At 36.4% G+C, this 9,107-nt stretch overlaps 1 pseudogene; it reads left to right on the top strand.

Moving 5' to 3' along the window:
• Positions 1-481: 481 nt before the first annotated feature.
• LOC120191038 lies at positions 482-1,438 on the top strand (annotated as a pseudogene).
• The last annotated feature ends 7,669 nt before the right edge of the window (positions 1,439-9,107 follow it).

Genomic DNA, 9,107 nt, shown 5'->3' with positions numbered 1-9,107 from the left:
AGTACTTTAGAAATGAAGCTAGCTGGAATGCACCATGAGTCATGTGGTGGAGCCAAACAGGAATCCCTTCATTTGATCACATACTTGTTTATTTAAGACTTTGATTGTACCAAGTAAAGAAAGAGAGAATACTATGCTACCAACTAGTGGTACTCATTAATAACTTAGATGAGCACTGAGCACTGAGCACTGATTCTAATGAAATAGGGCGGTGCCATGAACCAAAATAAAAAAGCACAAACATGATGGGAGTTGTAGATGTGGACCAACTCAAATTCCTAATTTTTAATGTTGCGAGAGTTAATGCCTTTTCTTTTACCTGGTAGCTGTTCGATGGAACCAAATTAGTTACTGTACAGTGTACACCTTAATTAATTACGAAATAAGTCAACCCTGCGCGGCTCCATTTGAACCCAACATTTCCCTCTTTTTCACTAGCTGTCCCCTCCATCTTGTAAATACTCCTAAACCCAATACATAGCATATGCTCAACCTCACTTATTACTGAAAATTTCATGGCTCCCATATCTTCCTTTCCACTTCTTTTCCTCCTCTTCTCCTTGCCTTTCCCGTCATCTTCCACGGCCACCACTCGAAAACTCTCTGCCGTTGAACAACAATCCCTTCTTAAATACCACAATGGTCCCCTCCTTAAGGGTAACGTTACTGTTAATCTCGTTTGGTACGGTGAATTCTCATCTACGCAGCGTTCCATAATCGTCGACTTTTTAAACTCTCTCAGCTCCCCGAAGACGACGTCGTCCCCTTCGGTGTCCTCTTAATGGCGGACCACTGGGAAATACAGGGGAGGTTCGAGCAGCATCGTTGCGGGGAAACAAATTCTTCATGAAAAGTACTCTTTAGGCAAAGCTCTTAGAACTTCCCAGCTCACGGCTTTGGCTTTGAAAGCTGGATACGGAAATGGTAATGAGGTCAACGTTGTTTTGACTTCCGCTGAAGTGGCGGTCGATGGTTTCTGCATGAGCAGGTGCGGGACGCATGGTTCGGTTCGGGTTAAAAGAGTAGGTTCCCTTACGCATGGGTGGGTAACCCGGTGAGTCAGTGCCCAGGTTACTGCGCCTGGCCGTTTCATCAACCTATGTTCGGGCCACAACCTCCTCCCTTGGGTGCTCCTAACGGAAACGTCGGGGTTGACGGAATGGTGATTAACTTGGCAACGGTTTTGGCGGGAACCGTGATAAACCCGTTCAACAACGGGTACTTTCAAGGGCCAGCGGAGGCGCCACTGGAGGCGGTGAGCGCGTGTACAGGGATATTCGGAAAAGGAGCGTACCCGGGTATCCGGGAGATGTTTTGGTGGACAAAACCACGGGGGCTAGCTATAACGCAGTTGGGGTTAACGGCCGTAAGTATTTGCTCCCGGCGATGTGGGATCCTCAAGCATCGACTTGCAAAACACTGTTGTGAAGCAAACAAAACTGAATGTATGTATACGATGAACTGTGTTATTGTTATGTATAAACACAGTTTGTAAAATAATCGTTAATGACTTTTTATATTTGGATGATATTAATTCAGATAAATCTTGTAGAATCTTTGTTATTTCTATTTTTCAAATCGGGTCACTCATAGGCCATATTAGTTACTATGAATATAATATATCGGACATCTGGGCTTGGAAAAAAAAACCTAAATTGTGTTATTCGACTTTACTAAGTACTCGTTAAAGTTTAAATTAACGAAGGATTAAAATTTATTCTATTAAAAAATTGATATAATATCAAAAATAACCTCCAATATTTATCGAATTGATTATTTTGACCTCTATTTTTTTTAGAGCGAGTAAATGTATCTTTCATGTATTAAGTTTATAAAGAAGGTGAAAAGGGGTCCACTTGCAGAACAGTTGCCTCTGTTGGATGATATAAGTGGAGTGCCTAACTGGAACAGGGTGAATAGTGGGTTGCTTAAGATGTATAGAGCTGAAGTTCTCGAGAAGGTTCCTATTATGCAGCATTTCCTCTTTGGATGGCTCATTCAGTGGTAATCTTTGCAATTTGATGGCTGATGAAGAAATGGTTTATGTTCAATCTTATTGTGCATTCCAGAATTGAGAGAAGCTTTCTTAAACCCATTCAAGATTAACTCATCTTGGGATTTCCTGAAATTCACATATGAAAAACAACCTTCTGAGCAGTATATGAATATATGGTTCATGCATATCATTTAAGGCCATTAAAGGTGGAGAACATCATCTTTCCCGGACACCATTTTCGATGATCTGCATATCACATTTGAAACAGATGCGGACCAACCACAGTTAAAGGCTTAACTAGTGGACCCCGTTTAACTGAGTTAGCAAAGGTTTGGATCAATTTCATGTGTGGTTGTGCTGTTTGCACAATGTGGCTTTCTATTCAAGCTTAGATAAAATTTTCCTTCACCAGTTCGATCACATAAACTCCATCATGCTGTAGGTTATGACCTTGGAAATACGAGATGCTAGCTTTGTTTTAAGCTAAGGATCCATGGCATGTCATTTATTTGCTATTATGTTTGTTGGAAAATATATTGTTACATGACGAGACGTTAGTACTAACTAGAACAAGTCACGATAAATCATTATATTAAAAGTGAATTAATCCCGATGTGTGTAATCATTACAATTGATGAATGTTCTCTAAAATTAACACGATCTCTCCAAGAATTCGTACACTCAAAAATTGATACGAACTTTAATGGTTTGTCCTTCTCTCAAAACTTGAAATAGACTCCGAAAAGTTTATGAAAAACAAATAGAAAAGATAGTCTTTAAAAGTAGGAAAATTTTAGAATGGATGTTAAATATTGATATCCAACACTAATTTAATAAGGTAAAATTCATAAATGTATATTAAATATATCAAAATGATATTTTTAGATACCAAACTTTCAAAAGTTATATTATAGGCATTAAACTAAAGATTTTGTTACAAAACGGACACAACATCATTATCTATCATTAAATAAGTGATGTGACATATTAAATTAATAAAAAATATATCATTTGATCCTTTAATTGTAACTATTTTTTTTATTTTAGTTAAAATAATTTTATTATGTTCGCTAAATTGAAAACAAAATGGACATAAATATATTAAATACTATTTTTTAGTGTCATATTATGAATGTTGAATTTATACCATATAAATTACTTAATACATTATTAAAAGTTAAGAATTGTTTCAATTATTTTATTTAAGTTTGGATGATTTTTCTATTAATGTGCTACTATAATTTTTTGCATGTATTTTTTAAAATTGTGTTTAAACTTCTTAAACAAAAGTCAAATGCTTGAATTACATCGTTTAATAAAAATAATTACATTATTTGATAATTCAATTTTTTATATCTTGAAAATTATAAATTTTTTAATTTTACAAATACAATCATGACTAATAAATAATTATTTACAAAATAATTTGATGAATGAAAATTTTTCAAAAAAAAATATTTTTTGTTTAAAAAATAAATTGTTTTTATATATTCTTTCAGAAATTTAAAATTTTATAATTTATTTTTGAAATTATTATTTAAATATTGAAAAAGTATGAAAATGAAATTTTAATTATAATTGAGGGGCCAAATAAGATATTTCCTATTAATTTAGCATGTCATGTCATTCCCTTAACAATATTTTACGGTCACTACCTATTTTTAATAAAATTCAAAATTTAATGTATATTTTATAACTTTTAAAAATCTAATGACAAATGAAATCATTTTAATAAATTTAATGATCATTTATGAATTTTACCATATTTTTATACTAGTGATGCATATCGGTATACATCGTTAATGGTGTACATTGGTGTGTGTCACTTGTTGAAATTCCTTCAAGCAGCCGGCGGCGGCAAAAACAAGTGGGGAGGGCTGCTAATTTTTATTATTATTTTGTAATAGAGATAATTACAAAATTGAGTCATTAAACTTTAGGATATTTACAAGATTAGCCCTTAAGCTTCAACTATAAATACCCTAGCTCATTTAGCTTCAAAATCATCCCAAAATCCCAAATCATTTCTTTCTCCCAATATTAGAGAGTTTTATAGTGAGTAGTGAGTGTTTTGTAAACACCTGTAAATTTTCTCTCTTAGTAAAAGATCTACAGCAGTCCGGAGACGTAAGCAAATTGGCTGAACTCCGTTATCAATTTCGGGTATTATTTTTCCGCTTTTATTTCGCATTCTCACTAATCTGGTTATGGAGAAAATACTCGTACTTAGTTATTTCCTAACAACTGGTAATCAGAGCTTTTGATTGTGAATTTTATCAAATTTTTGCAAGGTTACTATTCATTACTATTTACAAAAATAGTAAATTTCATGAATAGTAAAAAATTTGTCGGCGATACGAGTTTGTCGACGAAGGTGTTATAATACATGGTGGTTCGCACAAATTATCAGAAACGATCCGAAGAAGCCAGATTCGAGTGGGAGCGATGGCTGCAGATGAATGGAAGGTGAAAATTGAAAAGTTCGATGGTGCAGACTTTGGCTTTGGAAGATGTAGATTGAAGATTTTATGTACCAGAAAAATCTATATCAACCTCTCTCAGGAAAACAACCAGAGGGCATGAAAAATGATGACTGGGCTCTTCTCGACAAACAAGCCCTCGGAGTTTCAACTGACGTTATCCCGCAATGTTGCTTTCAACATAGCAAAGGAAAAGACCAGCGGGTCTTATGGCGGCTCTCTCCAGTATATACGAGAAGTCATCGGCCTCAAACAAAGTTCATTTGATGAGATTATTCAATTTACGGATGGCGGAATGGGCATCAGTGGCTCAACACCTAAATGAACTCAACAAAATCACAACCCAATTGAGTTCAGTGGAAATTGAATTCGATGATGAAGTTCGAGCTTTAATTCTCTTATCATCTCTACCAGACAGTTGGAATGCTACTGTTACATCAGTCAGCAGCTCATCGGGAAACAACAAATTAAAATTCGACGATGTTCGGATCTGGTATTGAGTGAAGAAATTCGACGGAGAGAATCGGGTGAAGCATCAACCTCCTCAGCCTTGCACACGGAGTCTAGAGGGAGAACTTCAGAAAGAAATTCAAATCATGGCAGATCAAAATCCAGAAGGGACAAATCAAGAACAGGAAAAAAAGATTTTACCTGTTATAATTGTGGCAAGAAGGGTCACTTTAAAAGAGATTACCGAGCACTGAAGAAAGATACCGACACACAGGAATCTGCCAACATGACAGATGAGACAGGTGATGCCATGATTCTAAGCATCAACAGTCCGATTGAATCATGGATCTTGGATTCAGGGGCATCTTTCCACTCCACCCCATGCCAAGAAATCATGGAGAACTATGTCAGTGGTGATTTTGGGAAGGTTCATCTAGCTGATGATGAAACCTTAAAAATCGTCGAAAAAGGAGACATCCGATTAAAGTTTCCAAACCAGATCACCTGGACGCTGAAAGGAGTAAGACATATTCATGGCCTTAAAAGAAATTTGATTTATATAGGACAACTTGATGGAGAATGATATAACACAACCTTTTCAAGCTGTGAATGAAGGTTACCAAAGGAGCACTCGTCATTGCTCGTGGTAAGAAAACTGACACTCTCTATGTAAACTCAAATTTAGAGAATATCATTGCAGTAGCAGATGCTGATGGAAAATCAAACCTATGGCACCAAAGGCTTGTCCATATGAGCGAGAAAGGGATGAAGTCATTTTTGTCAAAAGGGAAGCTTTCGGATCTAAAGAGTGTAGATGTCGGACTATGCGAGGATTGCATCTTTGGCAAACAAAAGAAAGTCAGCTTTACAAATATTGGTAATACACCCAAGACTGAAAAGTTAGAGTTAGTTCATACTAATGTATGGGGACCATCTCCAGTTTCATCTCTTTCAGGCTCATTATATTATGTCACCTTCATCGATGATTCTACAAGGAATGTGTGGGTTTATTTTCTAAAGAAGAAATCAGAAGTCTTTGATACCTTAAGAAAATGGAAGGTCATGGTGGAAAATGAGACTGGTCTGAAAGTCAAGCGGTTGAGGTCTGACAATGGAGGAGAGTATAGAAATCGTAGATTCAGAGATTTTTGCGCAAACAATGGGATCAAGATGGAGACAACAGTTCCCATGACACCGCAGCAGAATGGCGTAGCAGAGCGCATGAACAGAACTCTGAATGAATATGCCAGAAGCATGAGGATACATGCCGGATTACCCAAATTTCTATGGGCTGAAGCTATCAACACTGTAGCTTACCTGATCAACCATGGGCCCTCAGTTCCTTTGGATGGTGGAATACCAGAGGAAGCTTGGAGCAAGAAAGAAATAAAACTTTCACACTTAAGAGTGTTTGGTTGTATTTCTTATGTAGACATAAACTCTGCTGAAAGAAGTAAACTTGATGCCAAGTCCAACAAATGCGTCTTTGTTGGTTATGGTGGTGATGAGTTCGGTTACCGGTTTTGGGACTACGAAAATCGGAAGATCATCAGAAGCAGAGATGTCATTTTCAATAAGAATGTGATGTTCAAAGACAGATCAACCATAGAATCAAAGTGGCTCCAATACCGAAGTTGAAATAAAGGAATTTGCTGAGTTCGAGGAGATTTCTAGAAATGATGTTCAAATCAGTCTTGAAGTAGTTCAAGAAGAACCAGACACACCAGAACTGAGACGCTTCTCTAGAATTCCTAAACCAACCCAGCGTTATTTACCTTCTTTGCACTACTTGTTGCTGATTGACAATGGTGAACCAGAGTGCTATGATTAAGCAATGCAGGTAGAGGATTCAGTCAAGTGGAGTCTTCCATGAGAGATGAGATGGACTCGCTTATGTCAAATCAGACGTGGAATTAGTTGAATTACCAACAGGCAAGAAAGCACTCCATAACAAGTGGATTTACATGATTAAAGAATAGCACAATAGGAGCAAATGCTACAAAGCAAGATTGGTTGTCAAAGGCTTTTAGCAAAAAGAAGGTATTGACTACAATGAAATTTTCTCTCCAATCATGAAGCTATCTACAATTAGACTGGTGTTGAAAATTGTAGCTGCAGAGAATTTACATCTTAAGCAGTTAGATGTGAAGACAGCTTTCCTTCATGGTGATTTGGAGGAAGAAATCTATATGAGGCAGCCAGAAGGCTTCATAGAGGAATGCAAGAAAAACCTAGTATGCAGGTTGAAGAAGAGCTTGTATGGTTTAAAACAAGCTCCTAGACAGTGGTACAAGAAGTTTGATAGTTTCATGAGTAGCAGTGGTTTTACCAGATGCCAAACAGATCATTGTTGCTACATCAAGAGGTTCGAAAACAACAACAACTTCATTATTTTATTATTGTATGTTGATGACATGCTCGTTGCAGGCTCAGACATACAACAGATTATACACTTGAAGCAAAAATTGTCGAAGCAGTTTGCTATGAAGGATCTGGGCGCTGCAAAATAGATTCTTGGGATGAGGATTAAGAGAGACACAAAGTCGGGGACTTTGATGTTATCACAAACTGAGTACATCAACAAAGTACTCTCCAGGTTCAACATGCAAGATGCTAAATCAGTAAGTACACCTTTAGGTGTTCATTTTAAACTCTCCAAAGAACAATCGCCAAAGACGGAGGAAGAACGTGCACACATGGTGAAGGTGTCATATGACTCAGCAATTGGAAGTCTGATGTATGCCATGGTTTGTACCAGACTAGATATTGCTCAAGCAGTGGGAGCTGTTAGCAGGTACATGAATAATCCGGGCAAGATACACTGGGAAGCAGTCAAATGGATCCTTAGATATTTGCGGGGTACTAAAAACAAAGCACTTTGTTTCAAAGGTGGAGATACGATACTGACAGGCTATGTAGATGCTGACTTAGCCGAAAATGTTGACATCAGAAGGAGCACTACAGGGTATGTCTATACTATATGAGGAACTGCAGTGAGTTGGGTTTCTCAACTACATAAGATAGTTGCTCTCTCCACAATTGAAGCAGAATATGTCGTTGTTACGGAAGCCAGCAAGGAGATGGTCTGGCTCCAAAGTTTCTTGGAAAAGTTAGGCAAGAAACAAGAAAACAATGTCTTGTATTGCGATAGTCAAAGTGCTATCCATCTAGCAAAGAATCCGTCTTTTCATTCCAGGACGAAGCACATACAATTGAGATATCATTTTATCTGGTCTCTTCTGGAAGATGGGATTTTGAAACTTGAAAAGATCAATGGAGCTCAAAATCCGGCAGACATGTTGACAAAGACGGTGACTACGGACAAACTGAAGTTGTGTTCAGCTTCAGTTAACATGCTAGAATAATAAGACTATAAATGTTGCTGCATCGATCGAGGTGTGAAGACAGATTAAAATCAGTCTTCAAGTGGGAGATTGTTGAAATTTCTTCAAGCAGTCGGCGGCTGCAAAAACAAGTGGGGAGGGTTGCTAAATTTTTTTATTATTTTGTAATAGGGATAATTACAAAATTGAGTCATTGAACTTTAGGATATTTACAAGATTAGCCCTTAAGCTTCAACTATAAATACCCTAGCTCATTTAGATTCAAAATCATCCCAAAATCCCAAATCATTTCTTTCTCCCAATATTAGAGAGTTTTCTAGTGAGTAGTGAGTGTTTTGTAAACACCTGTAAATTTTCTCTCTTAGTAAAAGATCTGCAGCAGTCCGAAGACGTAAGCAAATTGGCTGAACTCCTTTATCAATTTCGGGTATTATTTTTTCGCTTTTATTTCGTATTCTCAATAATCTGGTTATAGGAAAATTACTCATACTCGGTTATTTCCTAACATCACTTACTCTAGACTCATATTTAAAGGTAAATGTTTTACTTGGGATATCTTAAATAAGATGAATTATCCATTATTTATAAGTTAAATAGTGTGGACAAAAATGTAAAAATATCATGTAACTAAACCATCATAAAAAATGCTTTAAACTCAAGCATTAAAATTAGTATTAAAATGCTTTAAATGTAGTTATAATGTTAAAATTATCCCACAACATTTATCAAAATAATCATTTTTGTTTCCTATTTTATTTTTTGGAGCATTTTAGCTCCCAACATTTCATTTTAGAGCAAAAAGAACCATAACATTTGACATAATAATTACTCTATCCC

The sequence above is a fragment of the Hibiscus syriacus genome, unplaced genomic scaffold (assembly GCF_006381635.1).
Source record: "Hibiscus syriacus cultivar Baekdansim isolate YM2019G1 unplaced genomic scaffold, ASM638163v2 tig00116964_pilon, whole genome shotgun sequence".
In the NCBI taxonomy this organism is placed as follows: domain Eukaryota; kingdom Viridiplantae; phylum Streptophyta; class Magnoliopsida; order Malvales; family Malvaceae; genus Hibiscus; species Hibiscus syriacus.
The sequence above is the reverse complement of the archived record's forward strand: the minus strand, read 5'-3'. Positions and strand labels throughout refer to the sequence as shown.